Source organism: Peromyscus leucopus, unplaced genomic scaffold, assembly GCF_004664715.2.
Source record: "Peromyscus leucopus breed LL Stock unplaced genomic scaffold, UCI_PerLeu_2.1 scaffold_1397, whole genome shotgun sequence".
Taxonomy (NCBI): domain Eukaryota; kingdom Metazoa; phylum Chordata; class Mammalia; order Rodentia; family Cricetidae; genus Peromyscus; species Peromyscus leucopus.
In genome coordinates this window covers 20870-40678 of record NW_023504553.1, presented here as the reverse complement: position 1 = coordinate 40678, position 19809 = coordinate 20870, and the positions used below count along the sequence as shown (strand labels likewise).

The window sequence follows — 19809 nt, the reverse complement described above, 5'->3', positions numbered from 1 at the left end:
TAACTTCACTTGGGTCCTCTGGATAAAGCATATCCTGTAACTACTGAGCCATCTCTCTATTCCCCTTCCCCCCACCCTTTCCTCCTCCTCCTTCTTTCCTCACCCTCCTTCTTTTATTCTGACAGAGTCTTATGTCTTCTAAGTTGACCTTAAACTGCTCTTGCAGAATAATAGGTTTGGTTCACAGCACCCTCATAGTTCACAACTGTCTATAACTTCAGTTCCAGGGGATTTGGTATATATATTCTTCTGGTCTCCTTAGGCACTGCACACACATGTTGTATATATACATGCAAGCAAAACAGTCATCCATTTTAAAAAGAATGTTGAGGCAGGGAAGAGTATTTGTCTTGTTTGAACTAGATTTCTTAGGTTCTGAATGAGAAATTACTTGTGCTCTCTCTACTTTTCCCTTTTTCCCCATCTCCTTCTCTTTCCTTAATAGCCTGGCTTTTGCTAGCTGTTCTTTCCTGACTTTTCTCTTATTTCATTCTTCATCAAAGACAAGAGGCCAGCAAGATGGCTCATCTGGTCAGGGTGCTTGCCATGGGGCCCAATGACTTGATTTTGATTCCCATGATCCACATTTTAGAAGGAGAAAACTGAGCTGCCCAATCTCCATGGTATAATGGCTTGTGTGACACACACACATACACATGTGCATGCGCGTGCACACATACACACACACAAACACACACATGCATAAGTAAGTGTAAAAAATTAAAAACTATACAGATATCCTTGTCTCCTCATTATTCTCACACACCTTTCTTCCAATTAGAGAAAGCAATAGGAAATCTGAATGAGGTTTATCTGTTGGCAGCCCCCTGTGTGTGACCCAGTTCCCTTGTGCCAGGCCCTGTTGATTGGGAGTGAGCAGACCAGTTGCAGAACACTTCTGTCCTTCACATGTCCCCAGCACTTAGTCCAGGACCTAGTTCAATAAGGACTGTGGAGCTGTGAAAAAGCAGACAGATGAGCCACGTTCTAAACCTGCAGGCTTCTCAAGAGTAAAAGTGACAAGTTCTAGGAAAGTGTGACTTATGGAGTTATCGAAGCACAGAGGGGAGCCTCTAATTCAGAGAAGGCTGCCAGGAGGACCTCACTGAGAAGGTGATTTGGCTTAACTCCTCACGTACCCTAGAGGGATGACTGGCATATGCCATTATTTTCATGGTGTCCTGATTACTCCTTGACTTTCCCTGACTTTTGTTAAGTTTTTCAACTACCCAAGTCTTCATTTCCTTATTTTTAATATATTGATAACAGTAAAGTTCCTATGTGTTTTTCACAAAAATTAAATGAAACAACATGTATAGTTCTAAGAAGTTACCTGGCATACAGTAACAACTTGTTGCATGCTATTGGGTCACTTTATATAGTATTTGTGAGTGTTTAATTAAATATATTTCTTTTTTTCTAATTTTTTTTTCTAATTTATCCTCTAAGAGTGTAAGAGGGCACTGAATATCCTGAAACTAGAGTTATAGGTGACTATGAGCTGCCATTTATAAGTTGGGAATTGAACCCAGGTCCTCTGCAAGAGCAGCCAGTGCTCTGAACTGCTGAGCCATCTCTCCAGCCTCAAAAAAATATATTTGAATGTGATTTTTTTTGAGACATGTATGCCATGCTGGCCTCAAACTTCTGAACCTTCTGCCTCCACCTGCCAAGAGGTATGTACTGCCATGTCCAGTTTATGTGGTATCAGGGATAGGACCCAGGACATTATGTATGTTAATGGACCTTCAATTTAACTGTAATCATTAAAGGGAAATTTGGGGCATTTTTGCTAAAGAACAGTGCTGTGGATATCACTCTATATAAATAAAACACTGATGGCCAGTGACCAGGCAGGAAGTATAGGCGGGACAAAGAGAGAGGAGAATTGGGGAAACAGGAAGAAGGAGGAGAGAGACTGCAGCCACCGCCAGGAAAAGCAGCATGTAGAGACTCTGGTAAGCCACTAGCCACGTGGCAAGGTATAGATTTATAGAAATGGGTTAATTTAAGATAAAAGAGCAGTTAGCAAGAAGCCTGCCACGGCCATACAGTTTATAAGTGATATAAGCGTCTGAGTGATTATTTTATAAGTGGATTGTGGGACTGCGGGGCTTGGGGAACCTGGAGAGAAGCCCTCCAGCTACAGAACAGCCTTGTTTTTGTAGTGTAACTCCAAGGCAGATGTAGAGAAAATTACCTCATATTTCCAGACTCACAGAGGGCAGTGTGTCAGAGCGTATAGCAGTTAGGCATGGCAGGGACAGACATAATGTAGACAAATTACCATAATCATAATTTTTTAATAGATTGAAAGTGTGAATTTATAAAAATAATTCTGTGGTTTGTACCCAAAACACATTAATTAAATAAACCTACTCTCTAGTTTGTCTTGTTCTAGAACTAAAGAGTTAAAGACATCCTTTTTGTAGATTATATTTTATTCTTTTTTCTCTCTGTGATTCTTTTGCTAGATTGAAATCTTCTCCTTCTTCATCTCCTCCTCCTCCTCCTCCTCTTCCTCCTCCTCCTCCTCCTCCTTCTTAATGGAAACTTACAATGAAACCCAGGGCCTCATGGATACTGGGCAAGCACTCTTCCACTGAATTGTATCCTAGACCTTTTTAAAAAAATTTCTTTTTAATTAAAAACGTCATTTATTGTAATGAACTCACAAGTAAAAAACATTCAATTGCTTGCCCAGTCCCTAACTCCATACTTTTCAGTGAACTTCAGGATGGTTTTGTGGCCTTTCTGGAGCTTTGCTTAGGGTGTTTAACTTTCACTGTCAATAACATTTTAGGGACTTATCGAACACATACACACACATCCTAAAAGAGTTGAAAACAGGAAAACAATTGACTCTATATTGCTTTTCACAAGTCATGTGTCATTTACCTGCATTTCATTTTTCCGCATCACCTGATATCTTAGGGTTTTTATTGCTGTGACCAAACACCATGACCAAAAATCAAGGTGAGGTGAAAAGGGTTTATTTGGCTTACACTTCCAAATTGCTGTTCATATTGAAGGAAGTCAGGACAGGAACTCAAACAGGGCAGGATCCTGGAGGCAGAAGCTGATGCAGAGGCCATGGAGAAGTGCTGCTTACTGGCTTGTTTCCCATGGCTTGCTCAGGGAACCCAGGACCACCATCACAGAGATGGCAAGGTAAGAAAATGCCTTACATGTAAGCTGGATCTCAAGGAGGCATTTCCTCAATTGAGGCTTCTTCCTCTCTTATGATTCTAGCTTGTGTCAATTTGACACACAAAACTAGCCAGTACACCTGAAATGACCCTTTTTTGGTCTTTTTTAAAAAATAAATGTAATATACCCACCTTTTTTAATAAATGTAATATATTCACACCAACAATTGCTCACATGTAGTTGGAAGATTTCCCATGTCCTGCCTGACCCAGAGTTGGAACAAATCTCTCTCACCTGCAGACCCATATCCACTTATAAAATAATTACTTAGAGGTTTAATTTAATATTAATCACAAACTGTATGGCATATGGCAGGCTTCTTGCTAGCTAGTTCTTTCATCTTAAATTAACCCTTTTCTATTGATCTATGTATTGCCACATGGCCATGGCATTACCAGTCTGCTGGCATGTTGCTCCTTGGTGGTGGCTCAGCATCTTCTCCACCTCTGCCCTTCTCCTTCCTCTCTTCCTCTTGGATTTCCTGCTTGGGTATAACCTGAGTCACCATAGGCCGGAGCAGCTTCTTTATTTATCAGTCATAGCAACACACATTCACAGAGTACAGAAAGACATCCCACAGCACTTACACATATACTTACATGTTTTATACACTAGGATCCACATATGGGGGAGATTGGATCACCATATTTAACAGTATACATTCTAAGCCAATCTACTTTCTTGAAAATTTAGTGACTTCACCTTTTTTTCTGATAAAATAAATCTGGTACACATAAAAAGAGGAATACTACTCATCTTCAAAGAAAAATTTTTATTATATCTCTTTATTCATGTTGTACCCTCAAGTGTGCATGAGTTTATGTATTTGTGTGCTGGCACCATGACATATGGGAAGAGGTTAGAGGACAAGTCTCAGAACTAGACTCTCTCTTATGAGAATTGAACTCAGGCCATCAGGTTTGTTGGTAGGTACCATTACCCTGGAATAAATTCTCTGGCCCCTTAAATAAATTGTTAAAATACTATGTTTTGTTTTTGTTTACCCAGGGTATTTGTTACATTGGGAGTTTATGACCAGCACAGAATACACTAGTCCCATCTGGAAAAAAATAAACTAGCAAGGAATGCAAATAAAATAAGGAAGTAGTGGAGTAGTGTGTCTCCTCTCTAGCCAGTACACCTGAAATGACCCTTTTTTGGTCTTTTTTAAAAAATAAATGTAATATACCCACCTTTTTTAATAAATGTAATATATTCACACCAACAATTGCTCACATGTAGTTGGAAGATTTCCCATGTCCTGCCTGACCCAGAGTTGGAACAAATCTCTCTCACCTGCAGACCCATATCCACTTATAAAATAATTACTTAGAGGTTTAATTTAATATTAATCACAAACTGTATGGCATATGGCAGGCTTCTTGCTAGCTAGTTCTTTCATCTTAAATTAACCCTTTTCTATTGATCTATGTATTGCCACATGGCCAATAGATCCTGAATCTCTTGGGATGTTTGAGGGGCTACCTGAGAGAATATTGCTGTATCAGGATTCCCAGCCTTTGTGTCCCAAGAGAATCAAACTGGGTAGCAGAAACTCTTTTGAAATCTCCCACCCCTGTTCCAAAATGATTCACGAAGACACCAAGCCTGCAATGGGCACAATTTATTTTTCCTGTGTCATTAGCATTCTAGTTATTAGGTAAGTTTTTCTCCATGAATGTGAGTCCACAGACTGGAGGAGAGTATGGGTCCTACACCACAAAGTTTTTAACGGTAGAACAGGAGCACAGCTGCCTCAGTTATTTTCCTGCTATTGCTGGACCCCTTGTGAGTTCCATATCCATCCCAATCAAATGAAGAGAAGTCTCCACACTGCATAGGGTTACGTTCTGGGAAGAATCCTCCTCCACCAATGCAGTGTTGGAAAAGAAGGAAGAGAGGAAATAGCAATGAGAGGTCAGGTGGTGATATGGTTTGGATATGAAGTGTCCTCCCCAAAGGTGTTATGCACTGAAGACCTGTTCCCCAGTGTAAGTAATATTTAGAGGCAGAACTTTGGGGAAAGCTTGAATATAAGGACCCTGCCTTCATCAGTTGGCTAATCATTGATGGGTTCACAATTTTGAACTGACTATTGGAGCTGTGTAAATTGGAGTCTGGTTAGAGGAAATAGATCACTCAAAGTGTGAGTGGCATGTTTTGAAGCGTATCTTGTCCTGGCCTTTTCTAGTCTTTCTTGGCTCCTTACTGCTATGCGGTGAGGCATATTGCTCTGACATGTCTTTCCTGCATGATGTTTATCATGCTCCACTATGGATTTAAAAGCAATAGAGCCAAGTGATCTTGGATTAAAATATCAAATACCATCAAACTACAAAGCCATTTGTCTTAGTCTGTGTTACTATTGCTGTGATGAAACATCATGACTGTTGTACCCAGATTCCCCCAAAGACCACCAAAAGACCAAATCCAAAGAGAAAAGTGTCTTTGTATTATTATGAATTAACTCAGGACTCTCAGCCCAGCTGATGCAGCAGCGGAGCAGGAGACACCCTTAGTAGCAATGGGGCAGTTTTTTTTTAATTTTTTGGTTTTTTTCATGACAGGGTTTCTCTGTGTAGCTTTGTTAACTGTCCTGAATCTCGCTTTGTAGACCAGGTTAGCCTCGAACTCACAGAGATCCACCTGGCTCTGCATCCCGAGTGCTGGGTTTAAAAGTGTGTACCACCACAGCCCAACAGGGCAGAGTTTTTAAAGCAGTGGGGGCTTGGGGTCTACAGACTACATAGGAACTGATTCAGGATTGGTTTCTGTGAGTATGTGAGTGGCAATCATGTTAGAAACTTTTAATTGGCTAGCATTATTTGGGGGTTACAGTTATCAATTTTTGGTTAGGCCTGGACAAGTCTCAGGCTTTGTCCTTGAGTTGCTATGGAGGCTGGCTGGCCTAGCATGTACTGACTATGGGGGCTGACTCAGTGGTCCAGGTTCTGTCCTTGACTTAGGCACGTATCTCTAAGTTTATGAGGGGTCTCAGACATTAAACAATTGGCTGAAACTTGAGTGGTCAGAGTATATTCAGAAAGGGAGCTACTGCAAGGACTATGGTTTTGTTTTGTTTTGTTTTGTTTTCCATAGTCCTCCCTGAAACTGCTTGCTCAAGTCTCAGGAACCTGAAATTGAGGCCTGATGTCTGAGAGAAGACTGAGCAGCCTCTTATGGCTTCTGCTTGGTCCTGTCAATGACCAAAGCAAATTGGGGAGAAAAGGGTTTATTTTGCTTATACTTTCATATTACTATTCATCATTGAAGGAAGTCAGGACAGGAATTCAACAGGGCAGATGCCTGGAGGCAGGAACTGAAGCTGAGACCATGGAGAAGTACAGCTTTCTTGCTTGCTCCTCATGGTTTGCTTAGACTGTTTTCTTACAGAACTCAGGAGCCACAGTCTCGGGTGGCACCACTCACAATGGGCGGGGCCTTCCTTAATCAATCAGCAATTAAGCCTGCTCTACAGGCTTGCCTGCAGCTTGATCTTACACAGGCATTTTCTTAATTGAGATTCCCTCATCTCAGATGACTATAGCTTGTGTCAAGTCATAAAACTAGCCATAACACCCTTCATTCTATATATTGTTTCTCTCAGGTATGTATCACAAAGGCAAAAAACTGACTAATACAGCTGATGAGCCCAGATATACCTCAATAGCCAAGTTCAGTGGGCTCTTCATCCCTCATCAGACTCTCATTGGCAGTATCACTCTATTTGATCCATAAAACCCCCTCCATTGGCTTTAGTGGCATCACTGTCTCTTCCTTCCTTTCCTTCAACAGCTCTGAACCTTTGTTCTCAGGTTCCCTGTCTAGACTTGTCCTTCAAGAATTCCTTAAGTTCTACTTCCCAGAGGGGACACACTTACAATTCTTTTATATGTTGTATTACATCTTTAGCGTTAGTTATGAACAACTCACTGATGGCTTAAAATCCCTATCTCTAATCCAGATATTTCTTAAGTTCAAGACTTAAAGATCAGGCTGCTGTTTAGAATCACTACACAGGGTCTTTACACTCCACATGACTACGAACAGACAAATAATCAAACAAAACAAAACATCAACGCAGTTACTTACAGCCACATATAACTTAAAAATGAAGTTTACTTAGGGAAGTTCATTGATAAGTTTGCCATTGTGAAAATCATTGTTTATACTTATACAACCTAGAATGACTATGATGATAAGAGGCAACACAAATTCTTTGAGACTGTTATTATATTCAAAGTCCATCACTGATCAAAGCATGTAGACTGGGGATAGAGAGATAGCTCTGTGGTTAAGAGCACTTGCTGCTCTTGCAGAGGACCAGGTTTGGGTCCCAGAACCCATATGGGACTGACAACTATTGTAACTCTAATTCCAGGACATGAATGCCCTCTTCTGGCTCAAAGGCACCAGGAACTCAAGCAACATACAAACATTTGTGCAAGCAAAATACTCATACATATCAAATTAAATAAATACATGTGAAATAAGACAAAATAAAATCCCACCCAAACAAGCTGGTAACATGGGGGCTGGAGATATGGCCCCAAGGTTGAGACATCCTACTACTCTATCAGAGAATCAATGTCCCAGCTTCCATATCAGATCCTAGCACCCAATCAAAAGACTTTAATGTCAATTCCCAGGGATCCAATGTCTCCTTTTTACTCTGTGATCACTTGAATATATATGTGCATGCATATAAACAAAGTAAAATATGTTTTAAAAATCTAGCATCATATAACTATATACCTCTTCTTGATCCCAAACATATTTAGCATCTAGAAATCTTGGCTTACTACTTGATATTCACCCACTCAATGAAAACCATGAAATTATTCAAAATGTTTGTTGTAGAATGTTTCTTTACACTCTGTGAAGATGTGTCACTGGGATTGATTTAATAAAAAGCTGAATGGTCAATAGCTAGGCAGAAGATATAGGCAGGACTTGTGGACAGAGAGAGATCAGGCAAGAAGAAAGGCAGAGTTACCAGCCAGAGGCTGCAGAAGTAGGATGGGCAAGATGGAGATAAGGTAACAAGTATGTGGGAAAACATACATTAAAAAATATGAGTTAGTTTAATTTACAAGAGCTAGTTAGAAACAAGGCTAAGCTAAGGCTGGGCTTTCATGATAAATAAGTCTCTGTGCCATTATTTGAGAGCTGGTTGGTGTGACTGAAAAAGACTCATTACAAATGTCTTCTCTTCTCATTCTCTGTATTCAGCTATTAATAAATTTAAAATATTTGGAATTCATTAGTCTTCCCTGCCCAAATTTCGATCACACTACATCAGGCTCTCATTTGTGCCATAGGAAGACATTTCAATATTTATTTCCTTATGATTAGTCTTTTCTCCATTAGAATATGTCACCTGTATACTATCAGTGTAGTGTCCTCTTTGGAAAAAAAAGAATGCTCACATTAATCTAATTGCTGTTAAAACATTGCAGGGGTTCTCTTCACTTATACAGTCCAAAAACCATTGATGTGATGTAAAAGTTGTTTCCTGATTTAGTCCATGTTAAAAATTTTCAAAAGGAGCACTTTCTGTATCCACACCCATGTTGCATACCAAAATTGGAAAGATCTTTCTACTCCCCAACACCACAGGCTCTTCCAATTTCATCATTTACACCATAGTCCTCCTTGACTGCAAAGCTGCCTCATCTTGACCAGGTGAAAGACAAGCTAATGACTGAGGAGACAAGCTAAGCCGCTGAGATCTTCATGATCACCTGCCAGGAAGTGATTACCCTTTTTTTTCAGATTGTTACGTTAGGGAGGTCTGGATCCCAAGAGAACATGTTAATTTTTATTCAAGTCCAGTTATTACTATGTAGCTCTGGTTGACCTGGAACTCACTATGTACACCAGGGTGGCCTGAAACTCACAGAGATCTGCCTGTCTTTACCATCCAAGTGCTGGGATTAAAGATGTGCATTACCATGCTCTGCCAGAACATGTTAACTTGTTATAGCTTTCACTGTGGCAATAAAAGGACTTCATTCTTAGCCTGCTTTTGGCAAAAAAAAATAAGAAACAAAACAAATCCATATGAGTCTTATGATCTCAGGCTTAGGGAGGACATCAGGTTGCTGCAGTGGAGGTGAGTGCACCTGCCTTGTCAGTTAGTTGATATGCCAACATCCAACAAGAGAAATTCTTTTTGATAGGGAGGTGAATGGCCTGGGTGAGGTCTACCAGATGTCCAGGATTCTCCTAGTAAACCCTTGACACAATGAAAATCTGTACAAGCCATGAAAAGGGATGTAAAGGATATGTTTCACTCTAAAAGCTAAATCCCAGGTAGAGAGTGCCAATGCTAGTGACTCTCTAACAATCTCAGTCCCAAAGGCTTGCACAGGACTTCCTGAATACAAGTGTCTCCCTCATCCAGGTAACTGAGTGTTTAATTCTTAAATCTAAGCAAACAGCAACAGTATATATCAGAAGTTTGTAATGTTGACTATGGTTTTCAAAGAGACAGGATTTCTGTATCTAGATAGAAGTTCTGATCCCTGAGACCAAGCAAGGTACAGGGAAAGGTCACACTCTCATACATGTACACACACTAACAAGGGATTCTCCCATACTCAATACACACAGATACACACTGGCAACCTCTGTCTTATTCATGGGCGTCTCTGGTCACTACACAGACTCACATGCTCAGTGTTACATCCAGTGACCCTCATTCCAGCACACAAGGCATTGGCTGCTCTCTCATTATTAAACACTCTGAATTGGATGAATCCTGCGGTGAATTCATCTGAAAACAAGAGACAGAAAACAGCATTCAAGGAAAATGCTAGAAATAGTTGTCAGCCCAGAGTTTGGTTCAGGATATACAGTCTAAAATAACAGACACATTGGGGAAGCCACAGCTATTCCAATCCACAGATCCCAAGAGTCAGTCCTTGAAAAAATGTCCTCATCCTCCAGAGTTTGAATGGAGAAATTTATTATATAGGAACATCTCTACTGAATATCTCCAAGGCTTGTCACAGCAGCAACCAAGTGCATTCATTTTGGTCCTGTTTCATATTTATCTTGCTAATTTTTCTTTTAAAACCTTCTATCTTGAGTACAAATAAGAAGAACTTTGAGTTATACAGCATAGGCTCAGCATTCATAAAGAGTATGTGCCACTTCGATTTATATTAAATAATGTAATAGTCATCCCTTACAACCAAAATAAAACTCCATTTTTTTTTTCTGTTGTTCAGTCCTGTGCAATTGGACCTGGTTTGATCCTAAGAAACTTCTGACTGATAATGGGGTTGCAAAGAGTAGATTCCCAAACCATGAATCCCAGTGCAAATGCTGACTCTCTTGTTTATGCTCTGTGATCTCAGCCAAGTTCCTGGACTTTCAGTGCTTCAGTTTCCTAAGCTGTAAAATGGGTTAGTAATAGTTTAGAGATCAAAGGCAAGCAATTGAATGAAGTGAAAGAAAACACATTTATAGAAGAGAAGCAGGCTGTCGTGGATGGTAAATGACAGTTATCATAACTGAATTTATCATGTGTCCTGCACAGTGTTCAGAGAAGCATCAGAGACTCACTCCGGCCAAGGGGGGAGTAATAAGAGGCTGTCTTCTGAGCATCACCAAAGTCATAGACCACAGGTATTGCTGGGCCATTGTCAGTCCAACACTTCCCTGCTCCATATTTCACTGGGTACTTCTACAAGGAACAAAAGAAGTCACTGGGTAAGGATGGCGGCATTGGCACTCACAGGAACACTGTCCTGCATGGAGAAGCACAGCATGTGTCCAGTAACTGAGATTGTTATTAGCCTCACCTTGCCTCCCCCCACCCTGCTCGACCCGCCCCACTCTGCCCATCCTGTCTTCCACTTATGGGTATCTCTTGCCTTCCTTGACTTATTACACTTTAGAATAAGGGAAATATGCAATACAACCTGCTAACTTAAGGACCTGTTTCTCTCTCTACACCTTGGAAAAGCAGCCTCAGGCAGCAGTCTCCAATACCTTGTACAGGCCAAACAGATTGTGGCCCAGCTGATTCAGGAAGCCACTGAAGGTGCGGTACCTCAGCAGGGATCTCTCTTCCACTTTTTCAGAGGGCTTTTGTTGGGCACATGCCAGATACCCAGGTTCTCAGCCTGGATGTCAAGTAGCCAGGGTTCTGAAAAGCAACCAACACTGAGCCTAATCAGACCAGATTTCAGTAAGTGAAAGACCCACATGCACAGTCCTTAGCACAGTTGGTATCTCAGGGCTTCACATGGACACATCCATGCTCTAATACCCCATATCTAAGGATAACTATACCACACACCAACAACTAACTGAAAAGCCAACTTTGGAGTATGTTGAGATTCAAGATAAGCATTTTTCAGTTGTTCAGCTCTGTGTTGAAGGACAACCTTCTAAACCTCTCCCTGGGATGCTTGAGCTATACTCACATCCTCACCCTTTCCCAAGTGGCCACAGAGTGTACCAACCTTGTAGTCATCACTTGTGGCCCCCTCTGCAGACCCAAAGGTGTTGTAGTTGGCCAGTTGCCATCCCCTCTGGGTAGTCGTTTCTGTTTCCTTGCTGACTGGACCAGCGATCACCCACTGTGCACTTCCCGCCCATGTATGTTCTCATGCACACTGGCACCAGGGTCCAGCCACCACCTGCAGTGGTCATGTCACAGAAGGTCTGGTAGATGACACCATTCTCCGTGCGGAGGAAATAGAGGCCATCTGTAGAGAGAACCAGTCCACAGTCTGTGTGCAGCTCATTGTCCTTCTCTGCTCCAGAGGCAGAATGACTCTAGGAACTACAACCATGGCTAATGCCTCATATCCTGAGTGTCCTATCACAGGTGTCCTGGGAATCTGCCTGAGTGTAGAAAGTCATTCTTCTGTGATTGAGGCAGAACACAGAATTATCCAAACTATCAGTGATTTATTCTAAAGTTAAACATAGTATTATAAAGGACTTAGGAACTCTACTTGGTATGTATTCAAAGAACTGAGAATGGGGCTTCAGTTATCTACATTCTTGTTCATTCCAATTCTGGTCACAAAACCTGGATGGCAGAAACAATGCAAGTATTTCTCTACAGAAAAGGAATAAGCGATAATCTGTTCTGTTTATTATGCAGAATATATATTGTGTACATTCCTTTATATCCAATAGGTGAAAAAGAATGAAGTGAACTGCAGAAATGGCTCTGTGGTTAAGACCAAGCACTGCTCTAGCAGAGGACTTGAGTTAGGTTCCCAGCACTCACACTTGTTAGTGTACAAGTTCCTGTATTCCAGCTCCAGAGGACTAGATGGTGTCTTCTGGACTCTGTATGTACATACATATATATGTACACATTCTCACACACAGCCATGCATATGTACACAGTAATAATAATAAATCTTTTTAAAATAAATTAACTGTTCTACATCATATATGAGCCTTGAAGCATGCTAGTGAATAAGGCAGATTACTCATATGAGGTAACAAGAATTGACATATTCATTGAAGTAGGAAACAGAACAGCAGCTCAAGGAAATACAGGAATTTATTACTTTGTGGTACAGAATTTCTTTTTAAGAAATGAAAACTTTCTGGAGATGGGTAGTATTGGTCCATACCATTGTGAAGTTGTTCTTGACTGTGTAAACCCTTCAAATTGGTAAGTGGCAATTTTTATACAACTATGTACATTGTATCCCATTTTCTATATCAAAAAGCAAAGCTGTTTCAGAGGCCAAAAGCATGATTTCTTAAGTGGGTTATTTGTTTTGTATTTTGAGAAAAGGACTCCAGGTTGCCTTGGAGCTTTCAATCCTCTCATTTGGGCTCCAGTGTTAGGATTACTGTGTGCTCTTTAAATGCTTCATCACTCACCTTGTGCTCCAGTCATCTCCTGCTTGATTTCTTTGCAGCTTCTGAACAGAGAGGAAGACACAGAATTGGTCCATTTTGTTGGTATCCAGGTTCTCTTTAATTAGAGAAGATGCAGAGTTTCACTCTCATGTGATACATAGCTTCCCCTTGCTATTCATCCTAAACTCATTACAAGACTTCTCAAAGCCTCACTTGAGAATCAACAAGATTTGTAATAGAAGAAGACTAGAGATTTAAAGGCTTGGAGAACTTTTTGTCCAGTCCTGAAAAGGAGAATACAGTGAAGTCATCTCTGTAGTAGAAGAAATGCAGGGAGCCTAATGTGCATGAAGCATGGGTGGTGAGGTTGACAATGCAGAGGCTTGACAAAGGACCTGGAATAAAAGTCTTGCAAAGTAGCCTCAACCTCCAATATCTCTGAGAACTAGAAGAGTAGAACAAACTTATTAACTCTGGGCAGAGCTACTCCTATGTATGTAGGCCATGTTTACAAGTCATGCATTTTGGGATTGTACTTACTGAGGAGACAGCCCCATTTTCCCTAGGGTACTCTTGAGGAGGAAGAGTGAGAATATTTAGATAGAATTATAGGGGAGAGAGATAGACAGAAACACAGGATAGCCTCGGGAGGGCCTGGATCAATACCACTGTCCCCTTCTGTCTCTTCAAAGGGTTTTTAAAGGAATGCTGAGGGGTGGTCCAGAGGGTGCCTGAACTGGTCTACTCTGGTTACTGGCCTAGCGAATAACCATAGCTGTCATCATAGAGTTTTTTGATCAGTGACTGATGGAGGCAAATGCAGAGATCCATGGCCAGGCACCAGGCTGAGCTCCTGGAATCCAATTGATGAGAGAGAGGAGGGATTCTGCAGGCAAGGGATGTAGAGATCATGATGGGAGCATGTGCAGAGATGACTGGCCACACTAGAGGAAGCCCATGAACTGTGGACTGGTGGCTGTGGAGCTCCATTGGACTGGGCTTGAACTGTTTGGGGGGCACCCTGGCAGGGGATTGGGATCTGTCCTGGTCTATGGGCATGCTTCTGGGAATCCGGTGCCTATGGTGTGATACCTTGCACAGCTTGGTGCAGTGGGAATGGGCTTGACCTGCCTAGGTTGGTGTGCTGGGCTCGGCTGACTCCCATGGGAGACCTGATTTAGGGGATGTGGGGTGGCTTGGGAAGAGGGCATGGGGGTTGGGGAAGGGAGAAGTGGGGGGCTGTAGATGGTATGTGGAGTGAGTAGAAAATTCTTAATAACAAAAATGAAAAAGGAATGCCAAGGGGTGGAGCAAAAGACTCACCCAGCACAGTGATGTGTAGATCATCCAAACATCTGGTAACATGCATATTGTCAAGCCATCCCTTAATGAAGCCTGCTGTATAAAGCAGGCTCAGATTCACTAGGAACCTTTGTGGGCTCACACACATTCCTCCTCTTAATTTTAAAGGGCTCCTCAGATAGACTGAGGTCTGTCTTAGGTCATTCTCCCTGATTATTATTTCCATTAGGTTGGAAGCATCAGAAGAAGTTGCCGTCTCTGGCTCTCAGTCTCTGCAGGAGGGGTTACTGAGTTTAACTTAGCTCTAGCTCAGGTTTCTATTTGAGCTCACAACCATCACAGTGATCTCCATAATTGCCACACTCCCAGTACAGGAGTGGAGGATTTATAAGATGGAATATCCTTTTTTAACGGATCTTAATATGGCTATTGTAACATGAATCTTAAAGGTCTTATTAACAAAATCAAACCTGAAGCCAGGTATTTGGGTGATGATTGAAGATCAGAGAAGCAGAACAAGCACAGCTTCCTCACCTTGCCATCCTCAGCTGATCCTGTTTCCTCAGACTAGAAGCCTCTGAGTCCTCATCCAAATGGATCTTAGCTGAACTGCTGCTCAAAAGCCTAAAAGCTTAACCAGGGTAGTTCCTGGTCCTCATGCCTTATATACCTTTCTGCTTCCTGCATCACTTCTGGGATTAAATGCATGTGTCACCATGCCTGGCTGTTTCCCATGTGGCTTTGAACTCACAGAGATCCCAATGGATCTCTGCTCCAGATTAAAGGTGTACACCATTTTTTTGGCCTCTGTATCTAGTGACTGTTCTGTTCTCTGAACCCAGATAAATTTATTAGAGTGCATAATATATTGGGGAACACAACATCACCATAGTCTATAAGAGCCTTATCTGTGCCAAGCCTCCTTTTTATTAAAGCAATAAACTCTGGATACAACCACATCATATAAATTACTCTGGGTAAAAACCACATCAAATAAATTATAAAAACTTAAAGATTCCCTTAGAGTCAGCAAACTCTAGTTCATTAACATTAACGCAATTCTCACATAAACAATACATATTTATAACTGTCATGACCATTTACTGTATGTATTATACCTAGCTTGGCTATTGACTATATGTATTTACACGTCTTACAAATTACATCACTATTCATATTTTTTTTTTTTTATTTTATTTTACAATACTATTCAGTTCTACATTCACAAGCCACAGATTCCCTTGTCCTCTCCCTTCCTGCTTCCTCTTCCCCTTCCCCCCAGCCCACCCCCATTTCCACTTCCTCCAGATCAAGGTCTCCCCTGAGGACTGGGATGGACCTGATAGACTCAGTCCAGGCAGGTCCAGTCCCCTCCTCCCAGATTGAGCCAAGTGACCCTGCATAAGTCCTAGGTTTCAATAGCTAACTCATGCAATGAGCCCAGGACTTGGTACCACTGCCTAGATGCCTCCCAAACAGATCAAGCCAATCGTCTGTCTCAACTATTCAGAGGGTCTGATCCAGTTGGGGGCCCCTCAGCCTTTGGTTTCATGAGTTTCATGTGTTTCCATTTGTTTTGTATATTTGTCCCTGTTGTTTATTCCAAACTTGGTTTCAACAATTCTTGCTCATATAAACCCCCCTCTTTCTCAACAATTAGACTCCCAAGCACTCCACCCAGGGCCTAGCCGTGAATGTCTGCATCCAGATTCCTCAGTCCTTGCATGGGGTTTCTGGGCCCAACTATTAGGGTGTTTGGCCATCCCATCGCCAGAGTAGGTCAGTCCCAGCTGTCTCTCGACCATTGCCAGCAGTCTTTTGTGGGGGTATCTTTGTGGATTTCTGTGGGCCTCTTTAGTTTTTGTTTCTTCCTTTTCTCATGTAGTCTTCATTTACCATGGTCTCCTATTCCTTGTTCTCCCTCTCTTTTCTTGATCTAGCTAGGATCTCCCGCTCTCTTTCCCTTGACCCTCACCCTTCATTGCTCCCACTCATGTCCAGGCTGTTCATGTAGATCTCATCCATTTCTCCGTGTCTTTCTTGGGGTCCTGTTTTCCAGGTAGCCTCACTGGTGATGTGAGTAGCAGTCCAGTCATCCTTGTTCCACATCTAGCATTCTCCTATGAGTGAGTACATAACATATTTGTCTTTCTGAGTCTGGGTTACTTTCACTCAGGATGATTTTTTCTAGATACATCCATTTGCCTGCAAACCTCATGATGTCATTGTTTTTCTCTGCTGAGTAGTATTCCATTGTGTATATGTGCCACAATTTATTTATCCATTCTTCAGTTGAAGGGCAACTAGGTTGTTTCCAGGTTTTGGCTATTACAAACAATGCTGATATGAACATAGCTGAGCAAGTGCTCTTGTGGTATGATTGAGCATTTCTTGGGTATATGCCCAAGAGTGGTATAGCTGGATCTTGGGGGAGATTGATTCCCAATTTTCTAAGAAGCGCCATATTGATTTCCAAAGTGGTTGTACAAGCTTGCATTCCCACCAGCAATGGAGGGAGTTCCCCTAGTTCTACATCCTCTCCAGCATAGGCTGTCTTCAGTGTTTTTGATCTTAGCCATTCTGACAGGCGTAAGGTGGTATCTCAGAATTGTTTTGATTTGCATTTCCCTGATGATTAGGGATGTTGAGCAATTCCTTAAATGTCTTTCAGACATTTGAGTTTCCTCTGTTGAGAATTCTCTGTTTAGTTCTAAGCCATTTCTCAATTGGACTGTTGGTCATTTTGATATCTAATTTCTTGAGTTCCTTATATATTCTGGATATCAGTCCTCTGTCAGATGTGGGGTTGGTGAAGATCTTTTCCCATTCTGTAGGCTGTTGCTTTGCTTGTTGACCGTATCCTTTGCTCTACAAAAGCTTCTCAGTTTCAAGAGGTCCATTGATTGATTATTTCTCTCAGTGTCTGTGCTACTGGTGTTATATTTAGGAAGTGATCTCCGATACCAATGTGTTCTAAGACTCCTTCCTACTTTCTCTTCTAGCAGGTTCAGAGTAGCTGGATTTATGTTGAGGTCCTTGATCCACTTGGACTTAAGTTTTGTTCACGGTGACAGATATGGCTCTATTTGCAGCCTTCTACACATTGTATGCAGTTATGCCAGCACATTTGTTGAAGATGCTTTCCTTTTTCCATTGTACCCTTTTGGCTTCTTTGTCAAAAATTATATGTTCATAGATATGTGGGTTAATGTCAGGGTTTCAATTCGATTCCATTTGTCCACATGTCTGTTTTTATGCCAATACCAAGCTGTTTTTATTACTGTAGTTCTATAGTAGAGCTTGAAGTCAGCAATTGTGATGCTCCAGAGGTTGTTTTATTGTACAGGATTCTTTTGGCTATCCTGGGTTTTTTGTTTTTCCATATGAAGTTGAGTATTATTCTTTCCAGGTCTGTGAGTATTGTGTTGGTATTTTGATGGGGATTGCATTGAATCTGTAGATTGCTTTTGGTAAGATTGCCATTTTTACTATGTTAACCCTGCCTATCATGAGCATGGGAGATCTTTCCATTTTTTTGCATCTTCTTCAATTTCTTTTTTCAGGGACTTAAGTTCTTGTCATATAGGTCCTTCACTTGCTTAGTAGTTAGAGTCCATAATATTGGGGAACACTAATAACCATAGTCTATAACAGCCTTATCTGTGCCAAGCTCTTTTTATTAAATCAATAAACTCTGGATACAAACCACATCAAATAAATTACATCAAACTTAAAGATTTCCTTAGAGTCAGCAATCTCTAGTTCATTAACATCAACCAATTCTCGTATAAACATGATATATTTATAACTGTCATGACCATTTACTGTAGGCATTTATACTAGCTTGGCTATTGGCTAAGTGTAATATATATATATATATTATATATATTTTATATATATTACACTTCTTATAAATTACATCACTATTCATGTTCACGTTTTATAAACTTACATGAACATTTAGATTTGCATTAACATTTACATTTTACATAAATCACATATAAATATATTATTTATACTTCTTATAGCTTATATTCAAAAGAACTCTCTGTAGGATTACCATTAGCAAATATCTAGAAGAGATTTTTAGCTATTTACCACGCTTATAGAAGAGATTTCTTACTAACATGTAGAAGAGATTTCTTACCAATTTAGAAGAGATTTCTTAACTGAACTACTATCACTTATCAGATTTACTCTTTTGACAAGCTTACTTATTTATATTCTTAGAAACTTATATTGAAGAGGAAACTCTATAGATCTACTGTACAAAAAAGTTCATAAGGAAATATTTTACAAACTTTATCACATATCTAGAAGAGATTTCTTAGAAGAACTATTTACCAACTTATATTTAAGAGGAAACTCTATAGAATATACAGACATCTAGAAGAATCTTTTAACAGAACTAGCTTACACAATCAAGCAGCATCTAGAGAGATTTCTTAACATTTGGAAGAGATTTCTTAGCGAAACTATTACAAGACAAGAGTACACAAATATTTCTAAAGTTCAGAGTTTATAGTAAAGTTCAGAGTTTATAATAGCTTTGATATTCTTCTGAAGTTTCTCCTGACAGTTGAAAACAAAAGCTAAATTCATCAATGACTCTCCGTCACCCTGGGATTTAGTGAGTGCTGTCACTATGGAGTTGTAACACTTGTTGCTACGGGGCTGTAACACTCTTTGGGCAATGCCACTCCCCAATGTCACCTTTTCTGCTGATCTCTCTAGGCCATTCTGGAACTGGTAGAAATTTTCTCAGCAACAGACAGTTTCTTTCTTTTTTGTTTCTGTTTTTGTTCTTGTTTTTTTTGTTTTGGTTTTTCCAGACAAGGTTTCTCTGTGTAGCTTTGCACTTTTCTGGAACTCACTTTGAAGACCAAGCTAGCTTCGAACTCACAGAGATCTGCCTGGCTCTGCCACCCGAGTGCTGGATTAAAAGGTGTGCACCACCACCGCTCAGCACAGACAGTTTCTAACTAGGGGCTGTCTCTTTACCCAAAATTATTACAGATCCCTGAGTCCTTTACTCAGTTACAGCAGAAGCTCACCTCAGGGTGAGGGTGAAATTACTATATTGAGCTGCCACAAAGTCTTAGAAAAAACTCTCTGCCAATATTTGGCACTATCTTTCTCTTAAAGGAGCCTCCATTGATTTGCTGCTAGTCAGACAAAGTGGTGTGGCTCGAGCTTCATTTCTTTTCAGGTTTACTAAATAGTGACAAAATCTTTATCCTCAGCAGTCTGGGGGTCCCTAAGTCTTCTATTTTTCCCAGACTGCATGAAGGAACCTTAATATCAGGAACATTGGTTCAGCTGCTTTCACTCCAGTTCCTCTAGAGGAATGTCATTGGAACTGACCTTCTCTGTTCCACACTCCTTATCAAATGCTCTGGCATCCATTGAGCTTCATTTTCATTTGTGAAAAAACACAAACATGTCCTCCAT

General features: G+C 40.7%; 1 pseudogene; it reads right to left on the bottom strand.

Annotated features, from left to right (window-relative positions):
* Window positions 1-4938: 4938 nt before the first annotated feature.
* LOC114688562 lies at window positions 4939-14425 on the bottom strand (annotated as a pseudogene).
* Window positions 14426-19809: the final 5384 nt, after the last annotated feature.